Here is a 27,570-nt window from a genome sequence, read left to right on the forward strand (position 1 = left end):
CGAGTTTATGCTAGATGTAATTCTTGTCACCCAAAATAATACAATCTCGTATTATACCCGTTCTTTTGATGAAAACGTAGATTACTTCTAGTTCTTATTTTAGTCGTTAGAATGATAATAAAGGAAGTAATTATTTTGTAAACATTGTGTGAAGGTTATTGAAAAATATTCATAATGTCGAAAGAATAAAGTATAGTATTATAAAAAAATCCTTTTCAATTCAAATGAAAATTCAGAAATATTCATTTAAAAGATAAAATAGTTTGTAATATAAACGACTGAGAAGAGTTATAAAGTTTCCAAACGTAAATACGAAGGTACACCTCGAAATACCTTTACTGGATACGCCAGCAATTAAAATAATATTCCTCGATACGTTCGAAAGATGTTTAAAAATATTCGAGAGCAGAAATTCCACGATAAGGAACGTTGAATCGCTGAAGGATATTTCAGGAATCTTTTGCAGAAACTGAAAGAAAGCTAAGCGAGGAAAGTTCCGTCGGCAGTATAAATATTTAATATACGTTTCTTTTAAGATGAAAGAATGAAAATTTAATTATTGGATAGCTTCCATCGTAATTAACTATAAATTAAATATATCGTCCCAAAATTTAATTTGTCAGCCACGAAGTCGTAATTAAGTTCGATATGTTTCGCATTAATTTTAGATTTATCCGAATAACAATCTCTCAGTACAGTAAACTCAAAAAACTAACAAATTTCGTTGCAGAGACAAATGCTTACGTCGCAATAAATTTTAATTAAATTTAGATTCTATTCTAATTGTGATGAAAATCCAAGTCAGTATGTTTATGCATGCAGTTAAAAGAATATAATCATTATAATATTTCAGATATGCTATATATATTTCTGTATGTATTTTTCTTGCATTTTTGTAACAATTTAAGTTTCTCATAATTCCGCAACCATTTTATTTGCGATTCGTACGATATAAAATACTCAAAATCGCGAGGTATCGCCTCGGTAGTTTAAAAATATATATATTAGCTGACATTTTAACGAGTTGAGTTTCGTGGAAGCTTTACCATCGTACAATTTCAGCGTTTGTATATTTTAAAAGCGTTCTGGGTCAAACGAGAGACCAAAAATCATTTCTAAAAGCAGGATGAGTTTGGAAGCGATTCAATGTCGGCTGCGTTAGTTCCGCAACAAATATCGGGACCTCGAATTTGCCGGTTTAACGACGTTCCCTCGTGGTCTTCGCATCTTTTCCGCGAAGAGAAATTGCTAACAACAATGCAAGTTCTCTTTAAACTGTCCGCGTGAGTCGACCTCGGGGACGAAAAGGAAGCGCTTTTAAGTTGAAATTCTTTTACCGTCGAGTATCATTGGACGAAGTAGACTCGACAACGAGCTTTAGTTGTACGTGAAATTTTTAGTGTCGCTTCTGTTATGCCATTTGCTTTTCGTTCATCCACTTTTGCATTGAAATAAGTCATTCGCTTTATCATGCTTGATAAGTTTTGAGGTTTTCTACTGCTTCTTTTGATTTATTATTCAAAGAGTTGACAGGCCATGGAAAATATTGTAAGTTCATAGACCGCCATGATCTTTATGTCGAAACATTTATGTCGAAAGATCATAATTCTGTCGTAATATTACATAACTACTATGTATTAATTATAATCTTAAAAGATGTGGGACATTAATAATATCATCTTGCTAACTCCCTATGGCTTACGAATTATCTTCGATACAGTAAAATGACCCCGATATAACCTACAAGTGACCTAAGTCGCGATAGCTCGACCTCGATGACTCTTTATGATCTTCAAATAACTCTGAGTAGCAGTCGTACGATGTTGATGACTTGCCCGGAGTTTCACGTAATCTCGAATACCAATGTCATGACCTGAACGATCCTTTGTGACATAAAAATGACCTTGAATCTCAATGGCACAATCTCAAGGACCTCTTGTGGTTTTCGAGTGACTCTCAATCCCTGTGACAGGACCTCGTCGATTTTGCACGATCTTCGAGCGATTTTGAGTGAAACTGGCTTAATCGTAACGATCTCTAGTGACTTTCAAATGATCTTGAATGCCAGTGGCATGACCTCGAGGACTCTCTCCGTAATGTTCAAGGGACCTTGCATCCCAGTGATGCGATATCAGCGAATGCGACGTCGCTCAAAATTGAATAACAGCAGTTCAATGTATCTTGCACGAAGGTAATCCTGAATACGTCAATGATAAAAAGAAGATCGTGAAAGTGTCCTTCTATTTTGTCCACGGTAACGACGCTTAATGCTTCTTCTTTGTTCCTCTCTTCGTTTATCCGCTAATTACGGCAAGAGCACGCTGCGCTGAAATTATCGAATACGAAATCAGGTTACCTATTTCATTAAATATTATATGTCCTATTTATCGAATATGAACGAGAGGCCGCAGCCGCAATCCTGTGTGCTTTATGCTGGAATTATTCGACACAAAGACATTTCGATAATAAAAGTCGAGAGGGGAGATAATACGATATGTGCGAGTCATAAAATGAGATTCCATTATTCGAACTTTGCTACAGTTACCAACAAATACGTAGAAATATAGAAGGAATGAAAGTCACTACTGGTATACTGGTATATTTTTTAGAACGTGTAAAGAATGTAATTTCGATGGAGTTTTCATAAAAATTCGAATACTTGTGACGTCGTAATTTAAGCGCGTTATTCAATGAGCTTGTTATCTCTTAAACCGAGTCTCTTTTATTTTTCATTTGAATGTTAATTAAATTTAAAAAGATAATTTCGGAGGTGCCTTTACGGAGATCTTAACGAAGTCACGTACTGAATTTTATAAGTCTTAGCAGAGCTGATTACGAAGAATCTGTTAGGTTCAGCGATGAGCACGAAAAATGTCGAGTTAAGTGCTAGTCTTTGTGAGATTGAATTTCAAATATTTGATACAATTTCTAAAAAATCTGTTTCCTGATCACCAGATTATGCGTATATAAATATCTTATTCGTCGTTGCAAAAGTTGTATACATAATTCTTTATTATTTGTGCATTTTAATGAATCAAAAAAGGGTTAAAAGAAACGAATTAATTCAACCAATGATAGAAAAGAAGACAAAATGAGTCTATCAAAAATAGTCTATCTTTAAATATTATTATATAATTTCTACATTGATGTTATTAGTATATTTCTGAACATTATTAGGCAACATAATTTATCTCTACCATGATAGTAGAAGCTTCATAAATTTTCATAAAAGTTTTAACTACTTACGATACACTTACAACTAATGAACTATGTGTTCTCTGAGACGACAAACCGCGTAAATATGAAGTTTATGATTAATGAGTTCGTCGAAACGCTTTGTTAATCGTTCTCTAAGTACGCTTGGATACGGATACGGTCGTCCCGTTACGTGTCAACATTAACTAATAGCCCGATTGGTCCCAACGGAAGTCACCGATGATATTTCACTAGTACTCCATTTACATTACGTGTTCGACATCGAAGGAAGCACACCGAAGGTCGAGTGTCGACCAAAGGCGACCACTATTCCTTTGACACTTGACGCGAGATAATTATCCGTATCGTAAGAAGTTTGATTCATAATGAATTAATAATTGTTACGTGTCATTTGGATGGCCCGATAGAGAATTTATTGTTGCATTAAATAGCTTGACCGATTAAAATCATCGAAACGAGTGAACGCAATTTAAAGCATAAGCTTGTTGACTTATACTACTTTTATTTTATATACATTCTGATAGATCATCTTATAATAGCTTCTTTTTATATTTCAATTTATTAATAAACTAGAGAAGCCGGTACACATAGCGTATAAATGTCAAACTTGGATCGAATGTTTAATTAATCGGTGAAGTATATTTGTATATTTATCTGGTTGTGATCAACGTAGAATCTATAAGCGAGTACTTAAGGCAAGTGCTTAAATAATAGATTCAAGTGGTTTAATTGAAAAGAAAAGGTTTTGGTTCGTTTGTTAAGCACTTGGATCTGTAGCAGTTCATTAATCAAACTCCTTACGTGTATTATATTATTTATTATATTTAAACTCCTATGTGTATATTATATTTTTAAAACTACAAACTGAATTATCTTCCGGATAGAATACGAATTTTTATTCTCGCGCAAGACTATACATTTTCTCATCCAAAGTAAACAATCGTTGAATGTTGATCAGTAAAAAATAATCGCGAATAAACAATCCAAGGTGATACACTTTGCTTCGTAAAAATTTCTTTCCGCATACTCGCATCATTTTTACTACAATACTTCTGACCACAGGTATAATCAATTTTTATGATGAGAATCTATTTCGTCGATTTATTTGGTGGGTTTTCTGAAGGATCTCCATCGGCCCTCGTCTCACTACCGTTGTCCTATCTTCGCAGTCGGAGGTTGGCAAGTGGCCAAGGCAATATCGGTTCCCTGCTAATTTGCAATTAAGGCCACGACGTGTTGCGAATTCTGCTACGATGTACGGGCGCGATTCGGCGCTGTCCATTCGACCCTCTTCCTCGTGGTAATACGCGTCGTAGCGCCATTATATCATTTGCGTGGAAAAATTGACCCGAAGGATATCACGCGGCTATCTCAAATACTTCCTTCTCTTTTCACTTACGCTTTCCCAGTTTACATTAAGCTAATTTGTTTTCCTCTGTGCTCTATCTTTCATCGTTTCTTCTTTCTCTTTTTCAGAAATTATCATGAATTTCTTATATGTAAATATTTCCGTACAATTTTAGATAGAAATCCGAACGAACGAAACGAAGATTCTACGTAACCGATGACTCGTTACTTGCTCTACGTTTATCATTAATTATTTCGTTAAGAAGCTTACGAAATAATTGACAATTTATTTCTGCTGTGTAGTTTAAGCGATTTATTATTAGGAGCTGTTTGATCTTATTTATTTCCGTTGGCAAGCACATGTGGGCAGGTTGGTGCATAAATTTTATGTATATTGGTACCGGAGGGAATGAATCTTTACGATTTAATGGTCGTAAATCACAGAAATGGTAGGTAAATGGATACATAGTATATAATATGTATACTTACTGGGTTATGAGAAAACTGAAACATTCAAATAATTCAATTCAACGAAATTGTAAGGTATTCGGTTTGAAATAATACTTCGATCCGAACTACGATGTGCGATATCTGATCGCTTACTCTATCGACAATTTTAATATATCGAATTTTTCACATTGTTGCAACAATTTTTATAAAGAATATTTCAATGAAATTAAAACGTCTACGACTATCACCGCTCTTTAATCTGTCAAATTATTTCATTTTCAAGTTTGGTCATCGTATTTTTACATAGCAGGCTCAACTACTTCTAATATCCAACAACGAAGCATGCAAATCGATTAATAACGCAACTGTTCTCTCATATTACGATAAAGATACACGTGATTCTACGTTACATGCGAAAACTACACCATCCAAGATATTCTCCATTCAAAGTACATTTTCGTTGCAATCAAATTTTCTAACCTGCTCAAGAATTCAGTGGCAATTTCGACGAGGCAATTCGGTGAAAATTCACGGAGGTAATGACAGCGCAATGTAAACCAGCGAGAGAAACTTATAGCACGGCCACTTTATTCCCCGCCGGTGTCGATTTTCATCGAGAGCTCGTTACGGTCGAAGCTTTTCAAACAATTTCAGCGGGCTCGAGAGAAGTCGAAGTCGATGGTTGATAAAAATTTATGAGCAAACACGGGATTGCCTTGTCTCCCTTGCTTCCCGCAGAAGCACCATCCAGCAATTACACGAGCAGCAACCGTAAATCGGCAGCAGAGAAAATGAAGACGAATGACAGTCGAACGTGGCCCTGTGGAACTGAGATTTCTCAAGGTTCATTTCGCGACGGCGTTTGCATTCTAATGTCGCGTACGAAATCGAAATACCCATCGCGAACGTCAAATTTCAAATATCAGGAAAAACAAGGTTCTCTCGAAATTTCTTTCCCGAGCCTTGAAAAAAGAAGAAGAAGAAGAAAAAAAGAGAGCAGGATTCTTGGAAAAATGGAATTACGTGTTGAAATTGTTCCATCTATTCTTCTGGAATAAAAATTTTATTTTTCGATAAGTTTTTATAGACACTGGAAAATATTTTATGGACAGTCAAGGATAAAGTTTTGTGAGGGTTCTACCGGTTATAAGATTGTAAAATAAATTCTGATAAAAAAGGAGTTTCTGTTTTAGGAGAATATTTTTTTTTTTCTTTCATGTTTCTTCATAAATTTATGCGAACGATGGTTGTTTCAATGAAAATTCCTCTACTTCTGATCACAGTATTTACGAGAGTATTACATTAGAATCACGCAGAGTTACGAAGATTGCTTAAATGCTTGAAATGAGAATTACGGTGATTGCTTAATGCAAGTAAAGCCTCGTTGTATACTCAATTATCCTGATTATGGTATTTATAGGAATATTACATCAGTATCACGCAATTTCCTTTTTCACTGAACGAGATACGTTAACGTCGGCGTTCATGGCGTAATATTTACGTCATGAATAAATGGTTAACTCATAATGAATTCGAGATCGAGTTCACTGAATTTCAGATATTATTACATTAGTCGCCACGTGATTACGCATACATTGGCTGTGATTTAAATCACGTATATATCCGGAGCACGAATTTACAGACGCCGGAAATTCTAATCCCAATTTCAATCTTCAAGCGTGAGCCATGAAATCGCGCAATAAATTTTCAACGTGAGACGTTTGTTCCTTCGAAGTAAAGCGACCACGAAAACGCCGTACGATGCCTGGGAAGTTGTAAGGGAGAGCGACAGGAATATTATTTCTTTATTGCGAACATGACAAACGATATTTTTTCGTGTTCGACAGGATAAAATCTCGACCGAGCCACTGTTTTCACTGTTCGTACATCTTATTTATCGTAATTTTATTCAAAGCAACAACCAAAACCGAATCGTCTGTGATATAAAATAATAAACCGTGCGCAAAATAACGACAAAGATACTAAGATATGAACTTTATAATGTAACGAATGTACTTTAATTTGCGTCAAACTTCCATTTCCCATTGCTTAAGGTATAACATTTGTTCTTTCGTTTCTCTTTGGAAGACTAAAGCTCTACGTCAATACGTATATTATTACGGAAAAATCAGTAAGCATTATTAAAGTTGGAAGCATCGAAAAAATAAACAGATACATGCTGTGGAAAATGACTCGCTGCAAGTGCGTTTACTAATTGCTTCCGTCGGACGGAAAAATTTAGTTGCCAAAAAATAAAATATTTAAAATTTCATTTTTTATCGATGTACATACAATGAAAGAGGACGTAAATGTTTGGGTTGATCGCGCACGGTACAACCACGGAATTCGAGCAAAATGCGTATATTCGAATTAATGTGAAAATTTATTTATTAAAGAATCAAGGTACACGAAAATTAACAACTGAAAAAAATATACAATTAAAATATTTCGACACATTTAATTCTTTATTGGTTCATATAAAAATCGGATGAAATTTTGCAAAAGTATCAAATAACATTTCTTTAATCTTTTTATAAATGTGTGACAGGTAAAGCAATTAACAATTTAACTTCTTTCCCCAATTCTTTGCATATAGAAGTAGTACATTTATGTGATCTTATTATTATTTACCGGTACTTTTTAAAATTTAATAATACTCCACTTTTTAATCGAAGCATTTATCTGGAAATTGTACGAAAGCCAAGGTCCACGGTACTTTTGGAAAATCGCAGAAAAATTTTAGGTTAACGTCGAAACAAGTAGTTTCGAATTTATCACAGCTTTTGGGAAACATACGGAATTTAAATTAATTCAACAATGGGCGACGTATCACAGCGAAAAAGAGTTTGAAAAGAAGTTGCAAGTTCCCTGCGGAATCCGAGATTATGTTGGTGAATGCGCAAGTTCTTCGCTGCTCTGTGCATAAAAATATCGAAGAGGAGTTGGTGGAAAAGGATCGCAATAACACAGGAAAGGAAGAAACGAAATAACACGGGGGTGGACGTTGTCTACAAAGAACGGATATTATAATTAATCCGTGTGTAGGATGTAAAGGGAAAACTGTAAAGGAAAATATAACGTCCAGTGAAATATAGCTAGAAACTTTTTGCCAAATTTCTCTTTCCACTGTGCTAAAATAATTTCTCCGATATTTCATTTATTACGAGATCCGCAGTGATGTATAACATTTTTATTTACGATTAAACGTTTCGCATTCGTTTCAATTATTGCCAAACGATCTTTAATTATTTGAATGGCTAGAAAGTTTATTTTCATTTCCCATCCATAGTAATCGTTTTAATGTCCTATCCTTCAAAGAAAGATCCACGGTTTAATACTTTTTGCGATATTAAAACGTAATTTATATCCGCGTTAAACTTTCGATTATTTTATTTTGATTCTGTAAACATATTTATTTAATTTAACAGATACTTAACATTATCAATATTCCGAATAACGAAGAACAGAATATTCGCTTAAATTACTAGCGATAATTACGACGTTGATTATAATTTCGAATTTAACAATGCTAAATAATTCCACGTCTGTAGCATCGAATAACGAGCGCGATCTATCAGATCGTCTATTACAAACGTTATACACCAATTATCCCGTAATATGTTTAATAAATAAAGAATAACAGGTATAAATGCGACTCATCTTCAACTACGTAACTTCTCCTTAAAACTACCAGAACATTAGAAAAGTGGAAGACAACCATAACTAATTTGCCATCTCCATTACCAAGAATTCGTTGAATAAAATCAATACTGACGTATCCCAATGGGAGTCCCACCTAAGCAAACTACTCTCTGTTATCTCTATGTTACATTAACCAGGTAAATGCATATGAACCTAATTCATATTTATGCTTTATACAGCCAACAACCCAGTTATTGTTCGTCCCTCTTAAAACAAAAGCATCTGACAACCGGTACGACTGTTTGAAACAGTTCGATACGCTGTTAAGACACACCGTAAGAGATGGAAACGAGCGTTTAAATCTCGTGGCGAATATAAAGGACCTCTCTTGGTCAGGTTTTGCAAATTGAAAGCGTTTCCACGAGCTGAAGATGTTCCAGAAGGTAGAAGGAGTGTCGGTTGAAAGGCTCTTTGCACCGTTCTTGACATCGTCGTGGGTGATTAGCGAGGAAAAGCATGTGCCCTAGTGAAGCTGGTGGTTGTCCACCGCTAAAACAGCTCTCGAAAACACGTCCAACCGATGCAACGCGTTGCCTCGAATAATCGCTAATTAGGTTCGGCTAACTTGAGAAATCGTGACGACAATACAACAGAGACGGAAATAATTGTGTTAGAATCAAAGGAAAGTTCATTTCTCTGGAATATTTCCCGAGTTGTGTAATTGTTATACGTATATAAAATTTGCAATTTCTTTCCGATTTTTATCTCTAAATTGTCTCAGTTTTTGTCGAGGATTGTAAAAGAAATTTCGCCTGTGAATGAGAATATAAAGAAATTTATTAGATTCGTGAAATGATTTTTTGAAAAATAAAGCTTGTTTGAAATATTTCTCGTTAAAATGACCAAGTGAAAATCAGCCTTACATTTCTAAATCGTATACTAATTTCAGAACTATAAAGAAGGCTTTAAAATTGTTACGTTAGCTCGATAACGACAGCTTAAAAAAGTCACTTGCAATTTTTAACTTGCACCTAAAACCTTGGAAATTTAATTAGAACGATCAATTTCTCAATCAAAAGTTTGTAACGGTATAAAAATTAAGAGTTTGAGAAATCAGCCCCAAATCGTTGCCATTACCGAATCAAGCGGTGTTTACCAAACAGGCTGTAAATCACCGACTACAAAGAGCATCCAAATCCACGAAGGCCAAATAGCGTTGATTAGCACGAATTAAACAAACGCAAGTTGCTAGTTTCGCAAGGGTACGTTTGTATATACTTTAAGAGCTAACGGGTGACTAAATCGCGTCGTTACGAGATATAACTACACAATGCTTCGTCATTTTGGCAACGATCATTTGTCAAGGAGAAAGATCTTACGATGTAATATCGTGTAGTCCTCGCGTCGAGATTGTCGAGCCGCAACTTTGTTCCATTTTCCTGGTCTCTTCTCTATGACACAGATCCACTCCTGTGCAACCGAATGCTCAGACAGTTTAAGGGTTTCGTTTTCGCGTTTTCGTAATTAAATTTCACTGATTAAAAGCCGTATTTTACTACACGCGTTCTACTCTAGGCCAGTTTTGTTTCAACCTGGAGACCCAGTTGCGTGTAGTATCTCTAGCGTAGTTTAATTCACGATAACATGATAACGTATAATTTTTTTCACGGCATTTAATGACAGCTATAAGAAGAATTACCGGCCAAATTCGCGTGAACTTTTCTAAACGTCGTTGTAACGATAGTTTCTTCTCTTTTTGCTTGGAGAGATTCGTTGATAGGAGAAGGAAACGATGATTAAACGTGAGATAAGACGCGACTTAACATCATTATTCGCTTATATAAGATTAGCTACACTGAATAATTCATAATTTCTCATGGAAATTTCGTAGATTTACCAGTGATCCAGTTTTAGAAATTTCCTAAATTAGCTTTTTCCTAAAGTATATTTATTGGTAAAAGCTGGTGTTTTCCTCTTGTATTATGTATTTCCATTTTATATTTGAGTTTTCTGGAAAGTTAAATTACATTTTTAAATACGTCCTTAACCTCCTAACAGTTTTTAAAAGGAACAAAGTTGTGCAACCTTGGATGGAACGGTGTAAAGCGTTATAATTTATGGTTGACAGTATGTTCAATGTTTTTTTATTTCTAACATTTTAGTATTTTTTTAAGTATTCAATTTAAGGTTTAACCGTATTTTAAACGTGCTAAAAATAGAGTAGCGTTGCGAGAACTTGTCCCAGGGCTCTAATGTCATGGAAAATTTGCAGGTACGAAGGAAAACTGCTCACGTGCCGCGGGGTGAAATTTACATCCTTTCGTTGGGACGGTTCTTCGTCTACGAAATGACAGGAGTAAAAATGCGTTTCCCCGTGACTCTCGGTGAAAATATTCCGGAGGAGTGGAAAATCCTGCTCTCGCGTGGGAGTATTACATAGAAAAAGTGTCAACAATAATTATGTTATTGTGAAAAAGACAGATTACGTCGCAGCTTTTCGCCGTCGACTTTCACAGAAAACGTAGTTTCACAAAGAAATAATTCGAATTAGAAAAAAATGCAATAGGTCAGGATTTCAATACGAAAGGTATCTCACTTAATTCCAAGACTCACGTACTTGCAATAACTTACATACAACGACGCTCTATTTCTGTAATATTCTGTAATAACACTCTATGTCTGTGTAATTCAAATGTCTGTAAAAAATTAACTTAACAGGCAACCTACTTAAGCACTCGTTCTTCAAATTTTCTCATTATTCAACATTTTCTTCGATACTTCGCTTGTTAACTCATAGTTCCAGTTTTCCTTTCTGCTTTCGATGAAAACACTCAAAGAGCAATTAAAAATCTCCTAACGCCACACATTGTACAATCCTTAATTCCTAAAATTCTCTCGCAAACCGTATTTTTTTCTCTTAATCCCGGAAGCTTACCCTCATAACTGTTCGGAAACAAATACCCTGATAGCACCGGATGATCAAACGCGATACGATTTTACGAATCCGTGGGAACAAAAGGCGGATACGAGTTTTAACGAGCATCAAACATAATAGAGGGAGGGCGCTATGGCCCGTTTCTAAAGTTAGAGGGAGTTGTTCGTGCAGGTACACAAGGTCAAAGGGTCGAAAGGTCGCGGCCATCGATGGACGACCATTCCTTGTACGTATCCTTTTATCTCAGCATGGTCGAACGGCCATATTTCTTGCGAGGCCCTTTCCCTTGCACCATTACCTCCATTAGGTCGACCACAGTCTCGTTTCCATTCCACGGAAAGCGGTGGACATCGATCAATCTACTTGCGTACACGCTCGGAGCAAGTCCATTGTGTTCTTCGCGCGTTATCCTCGTCGCTGTTCACGAGGTGTCAGGTCATTCTCCTCGTTCAATCCACCATTTCTAGACGAGAAACATGGGAATTGATTTAACAATGCCTTCTTCTACGCGTGACTTCGTTAAGGTGATTCGTGAGAGACAGAGAATAACGAGAACGGACGAGCAGTAACGAGAGGAGATTTGTAATGTAAGATGCGGATAAAAGGCAATTACTGAAAATTCATAGATAACGATGCGAATGGACGGCGAAGAGAACAATATTAAATCTGTTGTATTGATACCCTTCATAGAGGAATATCGTGTCACGTTTCAAGGGGGGAAATAGGCTGTTTATGGCCAGACCTATATCTTTTTACGGTTCTAGGCTTCCGCAAAATTTGAAAACATCTCTTTTGATTTGTCGGTTAACATGCCTCTTAGTGTATTTATTACAGTATAGCGTTTTTTGCCGAGCCAAATGTTTCACATTATTTTCAATGAAGTTTTTTTCGAATAAATTCAAGAGTGAAATTCATCGTTCTATAAAATGTCTTCATAGAATTTTTCGACCAATTAAATAAAAATTATTTTCAATTTCATAGAAGGAAAAATTCTCTTTGATGAAATTCAAAGTGAAATTTACTATACAAAGCTTTAAAAACATTTGAAGGCGCTCTTTGTCACTGTCAGTCTCTACCGTGTTATACGGTCGCTTGTTAAAGCAAATAATTGAAATTATTTCCAGCAAAAACAAACATTCTTTCGAGATAAACTCAAAGCTGAGAGTTCGTTACGCGAAATTGATTTTTATTTAAAAAATTTCGATGAAATATGGCTGTTGAAAAAGGGAAGAAAACGACACTTTCAATAATCGTAACATAACGCGATGCAGAAGCGTACCATCCAAAAACAATTCTACAATTATCAAAAACTTAGATTCAAATCGAAGAAAACTCAACGTGATATATAAAATGCGATTATTTATGTAGTTTTTGGTAATATTAGATTGCTAGTTGACTTTATTAACTTTCAATTCAATTTAGAATTTAGAAAGACAATTTAGAATTCAAAAATTCGTCGTTCTATTCCTGTTTAGTAAGAGAATACGTTTAGGGGGGGAACTGACATAGGTATCACGACGATGTTGAAAATAATTCTTCTCGAGATTCTACGATATCTATAAAAACAATTCTTTTAGATAAAACTAATTTGCTATGTAATGTGATGTAATTTGTAAGATAATGTTCCGTGAAACCTTAACTCAAGGAATCTCGAGCTATCTTAATAGCCACAGAGAAAATCTATCTTCGAACTTTCTGCCATTTCGAATAGAAGCTCGATTAACTTGGAATCAAATTTTATCGCGTTCCGTAGAAACTTTCCTATCGAATAACGGCAGCCAATTTCGATTTCAAGAAATACCTTTCAGTTTTTTAACTTAGGTGTCTTGGCAACAGAAAGTATAGATATAGCTGAAACTTTTTATCGAGTTTAGTAAGCAGTTTAATTTTCTTTCGAGCTAGTATTCCAAAGTGACTACGTGCTATTTTTAACAGAGCGCAGAATATAAATGTTACCGGTTCGTAAAAGATGATTAATCTAAAGAAACATCTGATTAAAAGACAAAGTTTATAAAATGTGATACAAGATTATGAAACGATGTGAAAATTATTTGTAACTTTGAAAATAATACTTGTTCAACTGATGTCTATTCCACTACTTGGCTAATAATATCTTACGAATATTAATTTTCTCAGACCTTCTTTTCACAATTCTGTATAAAAATATACGTTTATTTTAATTGTTCTCCCCGGTGAACAGGCGAACAATCGCAAGCCCCTCGCGTGTATTTCACCGCACGATTCACTGTAACAGTGAAGCGTGCGACAAAACCCAGTATCGAGCTTTCTTACACCATGCAGACAATTGAACAAGCGGAGTAGAAAAAAGGCTGACAGCTAGACTTTCTCTTCTTTATTTCTGAAACTTTTTTATCCGGCTGACAAACGAGTACACGTAAGACGGGCGTGACACTTGTTGAGGCTTTAGTAGATTGCGAAAAGAGGTTGGGAAGACTTGAAAAGATTTTTCGAGCAAGTCCAACGGGCCACGCCTTCCTCCCGACTCGACGCGACGCGTTAATTAACTGCCGGAGCAATTAGCGGCGAATAAGATTAACATCTTTCTCAAGTTCCTAAGCGAGCAAGATTGAGAGCAGCTTGCATCGCTTCAGTGCTGCCTGTGAAATACTCGCCGGATGAGAGATAGTTGAGCTGGTCGAGGGTTTTTGATGAGCGTTTATTGACGAGCTTAGCCAAGTAATTACTTTGAGGAAGCTAGGCGCAATTTTATTATTTATGGTGATATCGGTCTCGCTTGTATCGTAATGCGGCACGATTTTCAGTATTTTTCGATCGGTTTCGTTACAGCTTCTATTTTCTTTTTTTCATTTCAAACTTTGGTATTTCATTAGGACGAAGGGTTCTCGAAGCAATCGCGAAGAGACGCGATCGCGGAGAAGCGCGCCAACGGGAGTCGTAAATTCCCGTTACGATTAGATAATCGACGCCACGAAGTGATCGATTCCCTATTTCGTTTAGGATAATAGAGCTGGTTAAGCTGATTATAACACCGTAGTAACAGGTTACAATATACACACGTGGCGACAATCGACAGCAACTACCACCGTACGACGGCAGCGCAGTGGTTAGCGCCTTAGGTTACAAACGGGGCCCGGGTTCAAATCCCGACTTTTCTTCCACAACACAAAAATGAGAAGGCAGCAGTACCTCAGCAGCGACATCTACGCCAGCCGCAGCACTATCATCACAAATACATATCACCTCATACACTTTATTCCAACAACTTTATAGACATAGACAGTTACGCTCGGTGTGTATAGATATAAGTTAAATAGATGAATGATCTAAGGGTGGAAAACCAGTCGAGAGATGTTGGCTGATCTAAAGATGGAAAATCAGTGTAGTTCGATGACGATGTCGTGGCGGAGGAAAGCTATTGACGGGTGTGTCTAGCGCGCGGGACCATCGGATTCGTGGATGTTAATTTTGGCTAGGAGAATGAGGGCAATAGTCGTTGCTTCCAATTGGATAAGAAAGAGGTTGGTGGACAAGGAAAAGTTCTAGCCATCCTCCAGAGAAAGTTGCTAGCGGGGGATACCGAACGTGGAAAAAACCAAACTTCCCGTACTTTCCCAGAGTGGACAATAACTTCAAGGAACATTTAAAGTAAAAAGATATTTGTTTGGTCCGAAGGACCTTGACTATGAAAATGCCAAGATTTATGGTGGATCCTTAAGACTATTGAGGGTATGCAAAAAGGATGCGCAAACATCTAGCAGTCATCTTGCCCGCGGCGTGGGGCCTGCTTGGTGTAAAGAGTCACCGGACGTGTAACACATTGCGAATACAGACCATTCTGAGAAGATTTAATTTCTTCTTCTTTTTATTATTATTTAATTTGTACTTTACAATTTCTCAAACTGGACATTCGGTAAACGGAGTTTAATTCAAGCGAAAATGCAAAGAGATTATATTTGATTATATTTGATATTAGTTGCTACTTGAAAAGAAACTGCGAAAGGACTTTGATGGAAATTGAATAAAATTGTTGAAAAATACTTTAACTGGAAATGACTAAAAATGCTCATTTCTGACTAACCAACGGGGAATTTCAAAATTCAAAATGCAAGGGTCTCCGTGTTTAATAAGGCAACGTTTCTATTAAACGTTTTCATTTACCTTCGTATAACACATTGAATTCTATTTATTGAGAACATCAGTCGACGTATTGGTACATCGAATTAAATCTACAAAGTGTGCTTGGTTTTTCCAATTTTAATTTTTACATTAACGTTATATAAGTTTAAGCTGTAACATCGAGACTGATTGGCGATAATAATAATTATGGAATATTAGAACAAACGAGCGACGAGAAATGAGAAGAATTTCAAGAAAGATGTACTTACTTAATCACATTAATCGGGGGAATCTAGTAATTACTGTTAACTAACCAATCTTCGTTCGAACTGCTCGACGGTTAATGAAGACGGTTCTCCGCAGTTCACACGAATTGACACATTCTTGAAAGTTATTCTCCGCAGCGGGTTTATTCACTCGATAAATTAAACGCTCGAAGGGCTCGGAGGAACGCGGAAGGAAAGAATAGCGTTGCTTTCAACTCCCAGTGGAGATGAACGCTTTGACGACGATACTGCGATACATCGAATTTGCTGGAACACAGATCGGATTAAAAAAAAAAAGCAACGGTTTAAAAGAACAAAGGGAATTCCTCCGGGTTACCACATCATTTTTTTTTCTTTTTTATTATTAAAGCAATGGTTGTGATTCTGGAAACATTCGCAAAAGGCGAATAAAAGAGGGTTAACGAAGGGACAGAATTATCGTTTGTCTGAATATAATTGATAATACGAAAGGAATTAATAATAACTGAGCGATTAAGCAGTCTCGTTTCTTTTGATAGAATTGTTTTTAGTAAAATATTAACGTCGAATTTGAAGAATGTTCTTATTGAAAAATTTTACACGATCGAGAACAAAGAAGATAATTTAGAGAAAATTAATCCTCAGAGATATTACAATTTCTCTACTAATAATGTACAAACTTTCTCTCAAATATTTTCGGCTGATTATTTGTTATCCTGGCAATTAGAAAACTGATTCAAATAGTTTTAAGATGATATTTTTAGATTAAGAATAAGAACATGACAATAGGTTTGACAGTGCATTGTTACAAAGATTACTACCAATACAATAAATAAAAGATATACGCAAAATTTATCTGAAATAATAGAAGAGTAAAAGAAACAACAACGATAAGCTTTATTTTATTAAATTTTCCAATATCCATAAGAGATAGATTAAAACTACTATACGGTATAAAGAAACTTAAATAATTGGATAATTTCCATTCAATCGATTGTATCAACTTCTACCGTCATCTCTTACCTGTTATCAATCGTTCGATTCGATTCGAACGACAGATACGACTGGAAACCAGAGAAAAGGTCTCGGCAATGGCGAAGCGAACGGCGTTCAATCTACACAGGAATCGTTCAATTTCCACGAGCTAGTAATTGCTTAACAGAAGGAACCCGGAAGGTTACGTTTCATCGAGTTGCTTCGCGGCCCATTACCCTTTGCGTTTATTCGCATAGCCAAGGGGATGAAACGTAATATCGCGAACAGAAGAAGGGAAGCAACAGGATGGACAAGCTCGCGAATTCCACGTCTTAATCCTAATCCTCCTGTCGGCAGAAATTCACGCCTATATCCACGAATCCCTACTGTTAAATCCAAAAAAGTTTTATATCGTTGCCTGCGGTTCCGGTTGTCTACGATCATCGATCGTCCTGGTTATGTACTCGGATCCTGTGTAACCTAGTGAACCGAATGTGGGGCGTGTCGATAAGAGGTTGTATAGGGTACAGGAAGAATTCAGCTTCTTGGTTAAGCTATTGTTAAGAAACCTTGGCTCAGCTGCTATTAATAGGAATCAACTGTAACTTAATGATATCAATCTTATTGTTGGAAATTTCAAAAATTAAGCATTTGAATATTCAAGAATTTAGAAGTTTGAATATTTGGGTATTTGGGGATTTGAAAAGCTGAGAACTTGACGATTCGAAGATTTAAACACTTGCACACTGGAAACATCGTAAATTTAAAATCAAGAGTTGAGTAATTGTATATGATTCCTTAATTCGATAGAATTCTTATTTGCTTTTTCATGCTCGCATGTACTTCTGTATATCACTATCCTGATAATGGCAAAGACGAATACAATACGCCGTTCTAATTGCGCGTTTGATTCGTCACTCAATCGAGCACCTGTCGCTAATATAACCGTGCAGGTCTATCGCTCATAAATCGACTTCGACACGGTCTTTGCTCCAGCAGTATGAGGAGACTGATAACAATCGGTTCAATTGACATATTGAACAAAAAGTAAATTTAAAACACGATTAACCCTGTTCATCCAGCTTTCCCTAGCTCCAATAAAACAACTCAACAAAGGAAAATTCACAATAAGACAAATCGAACGTATGTTCAACCAATGCTACACAACAATTCAATTCGCTTGCTTTTTTACTTATTTCCACCAAGAAATATCCGAATATTTTTCTCGTAGAAAAGCAGGAACTCATTCCAATGAAAGGTTTCCTGTACCGTCTTCGAAACTAACTAATCGATTCTTATTCTTTTTCTTTTCGTTTTTTCTTTTCTTTCTTAAATCGATAGCAATCTTGAGGAAGAAGCGGAAAACGGTAGAATAGAATTTTCTATCGCAGTTACTCGGCCAAGACAAATCTTCTGAACAGATAGGGTAGAAGTAGGGAGGTAAGGGAACGATACACGATATAAACATCCTTCCTGACGTTAACAATCTACGAACCGGATACCAAAGTGCTGGCCATCGAGTTTACGACCACCGTTGCCGAAGGCATAAATGACAGTAAAAATTCTAACCGTAAATTTTCACTGGGTCTCTCGATGTTTCCGTGGTATTCAAATTTTGAACGGTTCTCGCAACTCTAGCAATTTTCATCGTATTGGTTTTTCAAACAAACTAGAAAACGACCCGCTTCGAATTTTCATCCTCGTAAAAATACTGTAACGTGTTTGCGTGTGTTTGAAGTTGTACGATTATGTATCTCGTGGATGATAGAGAAGATATACATATTGGGATGAAAAATAAATTTCTTGGGGGAGGGGGAAAGATAAGAATATAAATTTGGTGTTGGAAGAAAAATAACTGTAAAGGTACGTGTTTATGTTCTCTTTGATATAAACTCAACGACGATGGAAGATGCGGAAAAACGTAGAAGCCTCTCGAAATTTGACTTCTATAAAGTAGGTCTTCTATTGGAAATGAAATTCTGGAAATATAAAATTACCATGGAATTATGATTTTATGTTTAGTATATTTTAACGTTCAGATTTGTAATTTATACATTGACATCTTATAATGAAAAGCATATAATTTGTACTTATGTTTTGCAATTTTCAATTTGTATTAATGTTTCACGATTTACAGCTTATATTCGTATTTTATAATTTTACGGTTTTGCTATTTATATTTTATAACAAATACATTTTTTAAAGGCAATCGAAAATGCCAAGGGAAAATTTAGACGAAAATGAAAAGTCTACCCGTGTTACAAAAAATTGCCTGAAATATGTCCGAAAAATATTCGAAAACAAAAGCTTATGTCAAAAATATCAATAGAGAAGACGCGACAAATTACAACATAGAGGCAAATTCACGATATAAAGATCGAATAAAGAAGCAATTCGTAGCGATATTTATAACTATGAACGCCTGAAAAACGAACGCCACAGAAAATGAGAAAGAGCAATGAAAACTTTCCAGCGTGAAGTAGTAGGTAGAACTACAAGGGAACAGAACTGGGAGAACAAAATATCGCGAATAGCACTGAATAACTCCTACATCTTCCCTCACACTGTCTGAAATCTTTTCAATTGAAGCGTCAACTTGATCTTGTAAGGAAATGTCTCGGCATGAGAAAGAAAGTAAAAACTAAAAACAGAGTGACAGAACGAAGGGGAATAGGAATGCCGAGAAGAAGCACGAAATTCATAGAGGAGCGTCAGACAGTGTGAGACTGGTCAAAGTGTCGTATACGTGGGAACGTGATTCATACAGTGGAAATCATATCTTTGGCGATGGAGACCGCGTTTCTGAGTCACGTATCATTTGTATCCCGGCGCCATGACGTTCTCCTTTGAACTTTATCGATACGTCTTACCTTCGCAGCGTTCTCGTTTCACCAGGTTCCAGCAACAGATGCCGAGAAACGTCAAAGAAACTCGTGAAAGTAGGTACGGACGTAGAAACGGTAAGTGAAGGACACGGAGAGGAAGAGAAGAAAATGGCAAGCTGTAAGCTCTGCCGGTAAGCGTTCCCCGCATTGAAATTCCATTTTCGATGGAAGGGAAACCTCTTTGTGCCGTGCCACCGTCGAATAAATTAAATAAGCCGCGGCCGGAATGAAGGCAATGCCAGATTTATTCTTGTACGTCGAACGGCAACGCAATTTCGAGGCCACGCTTACACAGGCTCGAATAGTAGCGAACAGCGGCGAGGAATTCGTCTTAGATCGAGTTATGCTCGCTCCTTTTTAAGATTATGATCCTGGGAAGAGTGGCTTGTTTATTTGGAAGGGATGAGATTATGGTGCTGCTTGTTCGTTGAATGACTTAGCGAAGGGGAAATATTGCATTACTCTGTGGATCGTAAAAGGATTTGTTAGCTTTGTAAAATAAATCAGGATTGATGACGTTTAAAATATTTATTAAGTCGTAATCGTCAAATTTTTGTCGCTAAATACGTTGAATTTGGAATAAACGAGCGTATCTAAATTGAATTTCTTCTTTTACCAAATTAACACGTTCATTGTCACGAGAATCTCTTATACTTTGTCCTGAATAACATGTAATTTTTGCGCGATATTATATCCTATCTGAGCACTTCTTTCTGACAACGTTATCCAAGCGATTCACATTGTTGAATATTTGATAATCCATGATAATCTTATTTTAACTATTTTGAACAATTTAGTAGCGTGGATCATCGGCGACCTTCGTGGCACTCAACGTGTAAATTATTAATCGTTTAATCGTTTAAGGACATGTTCTTACATTTTTTGACAAACGAAAAGAAATACGCGGTTTAGTAGCAAAAGTTCTATCGAGCATCGGTACTACTTCTACGACATTAAAGTCTAACCCTTTCGACACGCCTCAAGGTAATTTTTATAAAAATTCCTTTAGATTATTACGCTTTTCTTCTAACAGATTATAACTCATTTTTCTCTGCCGTTGCTAAAATTTATCGCCACAGAATTACATATTCCATTAAAAAAATTATTTTTCTCATCAGATCGCTATACTTTCCATTCGCGTTATTAAATTATACGCTTTCCTTCGTTACCGTTAAAATTCACCGCAACATACGAACCACTTTTAAAATTACTTTCAAATTGTATTTCCTTTTTTGAAATTTTGGCGTATCATAATTCGTATTATCATACCCTTGCGTGCATTGTTAAAAAAGGATCCGCCTCGAAAGAGTTAAAGGGGGAAATCGTCATATTTACCGACAGTCTATCATGGACGTTTATTAATATCCTTCCAGACGTAATATACAACAAGTTCGCTGTTTTGTATAAATTAGCGCAACAGGCCATGCTTAACAAGATAAACGTCGCGTATTCCTCAAGTACGATATCGAGTGGCCAACTCTCTTAACGAGGCCGACGTTTCTTTTTCTCTTTCTCCATTTCCTTCGAAATTGTACTTTTCCCTCCTCTCGTGTCTCTTGTGTATCAAACGTGCATTCCGTTCTTCCACCGTATCTCTCTTCTTTTAGTTCTTACTTCTTCACCTTCCAATTCTCATTGTCCTTCGGTTCGAGTTTCTATTTTTCTATCTCCTCGACCTTCCATTTAGTTCTACTTTGTTATGCTGTTTGCTCCGAGGAAGATAAGGTTTGCTCTTTTCTTCTTCTTCTCTTACCCGATTAGTGAATGATGTGCTACCTCGTGAACGAAATGCAAGTTTCGGTTTTGTCGTAGATTGTATTCCTTGAACGAAGGATCTTTTCTCATAGAGAGCCTCAAGAGAATTTTCTTTGATCCCCTTAATATCACATAATTGGGTTAAGGATTTTTTTCTACTTAGGAGAAATTTAAGAGTGCTAAATTCACAGAATAATAAATGTCGGAGTAATAAAATATCTAAAGTATAGCACTTGTTACAATATTTAATAGGTTTCACTCTTTTAGTACTCTGTATTCATAAAAACATGAATTTGCATAAATATCCGCGTTCTCTTCACAATACTATACATCGATTTAAGCTTCGACTTTTTGGACATAGGAAACTAGAGATTTTTACAAAGTTTATCAAATATTAGTCTGATAAATGACGTCGTGTTAAATGCTATCGATCTCTAAAGAATTTTAGAGAAACTTCTAAACGATAGACTAGAGTTGAGTATGTGAAAGTTTGACAGACATCAAGGAACTCCACTCAACACAGTGTATAAGCAATTTCCGCAAATCCTGTTGTAGTTCAACGAACTCTACTTAGTTTCTTTAAGCTGCAACAAATTGGGGGGAAGGGGGGTTCGGTTGATTAAGTTGCCCTGTAAGTACGAAAGTTCTGTTACTCTGATATCACGTGGCATATATTTGATGTTAAAAAGATCCTTGGAAGGAAGCAGACATTAAACCGACCTTAATTAGAAATTAATTGAGAGTAATTTTACTCCGATCTGTATTTTACTGAATGCAATTTACCGAATGCAACTTACTAGTATCTCATAATCTTCGATAAGACGTAGTATCACATGGACTGTGTAATACTCTGAAATAATTGAATTATTTCATTTAATTCAATATTTCAATTGGATACCAGACTCAAGTGCTGGAAAATTCCAGAAGTCTAATTTTAAATACTCTTACGGTTATTATCAACTGCTGTTCAATTTCCAAATGTAAGAAACTGAGTGTCCTACCTACTGTTCGATATTAGTTCAATAATTCAATTAATTAAGTAATTGTTACATCGTCTCAGACGATTATCTTCAATTTTCTAGGGTGCTGCTCCTACAAATAATTTCGTTCTATCGTTTACATCTTGTTTTCGGATATGAATGATCTTCTTTTCGGTTTAGAACGTGACTCAATTTAAAGTAAACGATACACGTGTACTCTATTTTCTCTTTGTGATCCAGTTCTCTTCTCTCTGGTCAAAGGGTGGCATTGATTTCGTAACAGGAGAAACGATCAAGTATTGCGTTCTAGCTTCTCGCTCACTTGTTACGTACAACGCTACCGTTTCATTGTCAAAGCATAGCGTGGTACACTAATACCGATGGCTTCCCTCTAAGAAAACGCCAGACCTTCCCTTTGATATCGCATTCGTCAACGTCAAGGATTTGATTTCGTCTGAAACAGAGTAAATTGCGACTTAAACGCATTCTGATTAAATTCTGTAACGTTAAGATCAAACACAAAGTCTATTAATTTCATTAGCGACAATTCACTTCTACCTTATTGCCCTACTTCCAAGTTTCAAAAGGTGTGTTGTAGTTCGATATTGGGATTCTTGAATTACTTGTTAACATCTTGAAGCAAGTTATTGTCTGAATTTTTGAAGATTTAAACATGTTATTGCTTTGAAATATTATTGAAAGTTAAAGTTATTTAGCCTTGGAAAAATGAAGAAGGAATCTTATTACATGTTTCAAGTGGCTTTGTGTCTTAATCCTAACGTTCCTTAATAGAAAATACCTGATAATTTGCTTTAACGCGATCTGAAACGCTATAAATTCGAATCAGACTGTAATAAATACTGGCCAAGCAACCATAAATCCGCCAGGGCGTACAACCCTACGCGAACGCTGCACAATAATGTGTTTCTTGAGTAACGTGTTGCTAGATCGATCGTTGCTCCCTAACGAAATCGTTTAACCATTTGACGTATCTATTGATAACGCGTCAACGAACCAAGATCTTATAAAACTATTTATAGTCTGCGATAGAAATATTTTCTGAGTGAAAAGATAGTACGAATACCAAATAAATAATACAGCATAATTTTTATAACAAATATATAAATATTCGAGACTCACCAGTGTGAAAAAGATCGAAAGATTAGAATTAATGGATTTGGAAGACAAAGCGTAGATTTTTTCTTCAACTATCAACAGCAACTTGTATTTATAATAAAAATGATGAGTTGTTTTGCACTTCTAAAGATTTCAAAGGAATGAAGCTTTTATCTCCTTTATCCTCGATTTATTTTTACAAAGATAACACGATAATGAAACAAGATAACTCGATCGTAACGAGGTTCGACATGGATTCGGCAAAGGAAAACAGAAAAGCTGCTTTTACGAAGAAAATAGCTGGGTTTAAGCAGGGCTTAGAGAAGGACGAGAATAGAAATAGATAAAAAAAAGTGCTAGAAAATTCAAGAAAAAAAGACCAGTACCCACTAACATTCGCTCGAATTTAGACGCTATATGTGTACTTCTAATGGTGTACGAGGGTAAAAAAAGAATTAAAAAGTAGGAAGACGGAAGAACTGAAGTCTAGGAATATTTAGAGAAATTATACAGAAAAGTTCGAAATGGTGAACAGAAAATACTTTTCCGAAAATACTCTGGTCAGAATACCAACGCAGCACGTTATTGATTGAAATTCTATCACTATTATATGAAAATAAACTACAATTTCAATAATTTATATACCGACAAATGTTTCCGATAAAAGAAACTTTATTTTTATGTTGTAAAACTACGATTATTAATTGTAATAAAATTGAACTGTACATATCGTATGAATCATTGCTGAAGTTTATTTCAAAACGTTACGTAATTTTTAATTTCCGTCCATCCAAACGAATATCACATGCATGTCGTAAAATTATGAGGCGAACCGGGGCTGATATGTATGCAGTGAACATGTCAACACATTCGAGATTAATGACCCGGCGTGTGTCAGTTAATACTTCAACCCTACAGCCGATAAATTTCACATGTGGATCACGAGCAGACGTTTGTACTATCAACCAGTTCTTACATAATAACTAGGGAAATCATATAGTTACAGGACAGAATTGAAGAATAAAAAGGTTTCAAAACTTATTTTAAAGTATTCGATAAAATAAGATCGAGCCAGATTGAAAATTATTAAAAATATTTTTTCACATTTACGCATTTCAGATTGCACATTATGATATATCTCGTTTGTAATAAACATCGTTCGTTCGTTCGTTCGTTCGTTCGTTCGTAACAATCATGACGTATGAATTAATCCAAAACTTCGTAGTAATGACTAAGACCTAATTCTCTTTCGATTTATTATAATTGCAGAAACGTAACAGGATTCTGACGACTATCCTGTGATATGTTAAACCGAACGATATTTCTCGCAAAGTTGAAAGGAATATCGATTCTATTTCGTTGACTCGTAGTGACGATGCACTAGAGGAAACTTCTCGTTTTCGTATCAGCCAGGTCCAAGTGGAACGCTCCTCCGGGACACGAAGCGTGGCGTGGCTTCTTTCGGATTTAAATTAGATCCGAGACGACCCGCAGATCCTTCAGACGCGTCAAATACACGCTCGCTTAACGTACTTTCATCTGCATATTTTTCATTTCGCTATTTTCTTCGGATCCCTTCGCATCCCTCTGTTCAACCGCCCAACCAGCGTCGCTCAATAGGGACGCTTTATTGTTCCTAAGAAAGCTATTCTTTGCCCCCTTTTCGTGGATTATTGCCTCGAATAATCCCTGCATTACAGTTTCGGGGAATTTTTGATATTTCGAAACGACACCTGTGAAAATACAATCATGGTCGAGTTTAAAGGGACGACAAACTGTTACCTTGCATGAATAAATATATTAGATTATATAATATACGATAAATATCGTGATCCTTTAGAACTCAGTTTGAAACAATGGAAGATGTAACAATAAGAGTTTCGCGAAAAAGAGAATAAAGAACTTATTATATATATCTGATATAAGAGATATATTATCGTTAAAAGAAACAATGGAAGACGTTACGATAAGTGTTTTACAAAAGTGGAATGGAGAACTTGGCAGAAACGTGGAAAACAATTTTAGGATTTGAGGGAAATGAAATTATTTTCATTTAATAACGAAAGAATTACGCCTCTTGTGGGTTGATTTAACATTTTATTCGTATAATCGAAAGATCGCGGACGAAATTATATCGACGAGAGTAAAATAAGTGATGTATGCTATATTAGAAAAGTAGAGAAAAATGTTAAAATTGTATGAAAAATCGCGAAGTGCATAGAACGCATGCATAAATTTAAAATATCAAGAGTACGCCGGAAACGAGATTTAAATTCAGTGTTAATGGAATACGAAAATTAACGCCACACCTGTTGACTTTACGGGAGATTCTGCTATTAGCTCGAAATGTGTGAAACACACGAACTAACTTTTCCAATGCAGTGGCTAGACCATTAGGTACGATATGATAGCTTTATCGAGGATAAAATTAGGTATCATTTAATTATTGCCTGCCAGACGAATTAAAATCGTTTAATATTATCTCGTACTATAATCACCATTTAATAAATTTGTATCGTAATGTATACATGATCGATAAAATATCCATCGTGGAAATGATCGCAAGAAATTCAGGGAATGATCGCTTTCTTCGATGTGTTTTTACCTTTTCTGACATGTAGTATGTATCTGCATTGTGTATGAACCTCAGAAATATCATAACCATGCTCGGTCTTTAAAAAATGCATTAAACCACTACAATCTACTAATTGTTTATCGGAGAAGATTTTTAAAGTTCCTATTTTAACATCTAGTTCAGTTACGTTTTATTCGACCGGAACAAATGAAGAGAATAAAAGAAATAAACAGTAGATTTTTGTGTCACTTCAATTCGAATAAAAATTCTGCAATAAATAATTTATTCAAAGGATAAAAAATACATTATTGTTAGACTACGGATTTTTATGCATTTGTGGAAAATTTGAAAATACAAACATGCATGAGATGCATATAATGTGTAGAAAATATAGGAAATATCGAAAGTATAATAACAGCTAAGGCAATTCTGTATTTTGTTTCCTCTTTTGATGATTTTAATACGAATTTCCATAAATATCTGCACGTGAGACGCAAATACGTGTATTCTGAAAGAACCAGATCAGATACGTCGTTTACAATTTGTACTTCCGCTAACGAAAAGGAAGTTCAATTTCCACAGAAATTTTCGCCGAGAATCACGGATGCCTTTCAATATGGCAATTTTCAAATTGCAACGTGTTTCGTTGCGTCGTCCTCGTTCACACGAAGCGCAGCACATTAATTAAAAAAAGGCAGAGAGCGAAAAGAGAAGGTGAAAAAAAAAACATGGAACACCTCGACTGATCGATATTACTGCAACGACGCAAAACTCAGCGCACACGTAAGTGCGAGGAAAAAATGAACGGAAATGCATGCGACTGCGATAATTAGGCGTCGAATTCTCCTTGAACGATCATCGCGATCATTGTCGACTTTTCATTGAAACTTTCAGCAGCACTCGTTGTTTCTCGCAAAATCATCGGCGCATAATTCTTTGTCCTTATAATATTTTTTTATAATTTTATTATTTACAATTTTCTTTATTATTTAATTTGTACTTTACAATTTGTCCAGCTGGACATTCGGTAAATTTTTCTAGCTTAATTGCTAAATAACATGTGGATGGCTACCCCCACAGCGGGATGCCATCTTCCAGTTTGTCTATTTTATTCCTTTAGTGAGGTGTTAGTGGGGTGTTTTCTCTTTAGGTGTTATAATGTCTCGGATTTTTAAATCTTCACAAACGCATCTGAATCTGAAATAGCGTAGCAAATGATTTGACAGATTATTCTATAGAAGTTTCGAAAGACACGCAATATCTATTATATCATTGGAAAGAATCGCTATAAATTTCCACTAAAGGTCGGGAAAGAAATTTAGGTATTTTCGGTAGCATCAATTCTTTTTTC

At 35.8% G+C, this 27,570-nt stretch overlaps 1 protein-coding gene across 3 annotated transcripts in view; it reads left to right on the plus strand.

Annotated features, from left to right (window-relative positions):
• LOC122569065 (BAI1-associated protein 3) overlaps positions 1-27,570 on the plus strand; it is a 123,860-nt gene that overhangs the window by 61,586 nt on the left and 34,704 nt on the right. The gene's annotated exons all lie outside the window — the stretch shown is intronic.

The sequence above is a fragment of the Bombus pyrosoma genome, linkage group LG7 (assembly GCF_014825855.1).
Source record: "Bombus pyrosoma isolate SC7728 linkage group LG7, ASM1482585v1, whole genome shotgun sequence".
NCBI classification, from domain to species: Eukaryota; Metazoa; Arthropoda; class Insecta; order Hymenoptera; family Apidae; genus Bombus; species Bombus pyrosoma.